Here is a 1,276-nt window from a genome sequence, read left to right as displayed (position 1 = left end):
AGTTCAGGAATGCCTAAGACGGGGTGGGGAAGCAGTGGCCTGTGTGCCCCAACCCCCACACAGTCCTTTGGGATGTGGTCTCTTTGGACCCCAGCTCTGACTTAAGCCGCCTGGGGTGGGGCTGCTGTGGCTGTGCCCAGCTTGAATATATCCGCATGTCTAGACGCATAATAACTTGAGTGCCTGAAGGCGGGAGTCAGGATGGTCCTGGAGGCTGGGGAGTGGGTGGAGAATCCTCCCCTGTCTCCGGGAAGGGGGCCATCTGCGGCGAGTCTGAGCCGCATCGGCACACCTGAAGGTGCACCAGGAAAGGAGGGGGCTGTTCTTTGCTTCCTTCCCCCCTCTTCTCCCACACCGAGGTACGATCAGTGCGTACCAAGTACATATCATTCCTGTGACCAGCAGGTGCATGAAATATTTGCATAGCATTCACTGGACGAAATAGTCCTGCGGCATGGACTTAACATGATAAAAGAAGGCTGTGAGAGAACGAACATTGTTTTGAAAGGGCAGAGGGGTTGGCCTGGGCGCAGTGGCTCATGCCTGTAATCCCAGCACTTTGGGAAGCTGAGGTAGGTGGATCACAAGGTCAGGAGTTCGGGACCAGCCTGGCCAATATGGTGAAACCCCGTCTCTACTAAAAATACAAAATTTAGCTGGGCGTGTGGTGCGCGCCTGTAGTCCCAGCTACTCGGGAGGCTGAGGTAGGAGAATCTCTTGAAAGCGGGAGGCGGAGGTGGCAGTGAGCCGAGATTGTGCCCCTGCACTCCAGCCTGGGCAACAGAGAGAGACTCTGCCTCGAAAAAACAGAAAAAGAAAAAAGGAAAGGGTAGAAGGGTCTTTTCCTCCCACAACAGTTGGGTTCCTCTTATGTTTGAGCCCCAGTGAACAGAACTGTATCCGTGGGGGTGTCAGCCCGAAGCCCTGCCGGGTAGCCTGTCTCCAGGTTCCCCAACTCCTAGATTCTCCTTACCTTCAGTTCACCCACTCCAGCTCCTGCCACCTTTGGAGAGTGGCCAAGCCTCTTCGCATCTGCAGTGCTTCCCGGAGCTGGCAGATGCTGTCCTGTCCACCCAGGCTCAAACAGGGCATCAGGCGAACAGATCTTTCCTCAAATGGCATTTCAGATTCACCTTGCCCTGGCTTAAAAAAGTATTTCCCGGCCGGGCACGGTGGCTCAGCACTTTGTAATCCCAGCACTTTGGGAGGCTGAGGCAGGTGGATCACGAGGTCAGGAGATCGAGACCATCCTGGCTAACACAGTGAAACCCCGTCT

Source organism: Colobus angolensis, unplaced genomic scaffold, assembly GCF_000951035.1.
Source record: "Colobus angolensis palliatus isolate OR3802 unplaced genomic scaffold, Cang.pa_1.0 Scaffold1, whole genome shotgun sequence".
NCBI lineage: Eukaryota > Metazoa > Chordata > Mammalia > Primates > Cercopithecidae > Colobus > Colobus angolensis.
This window is presented reverse-complemented; position numbering follows the sequence as displayed.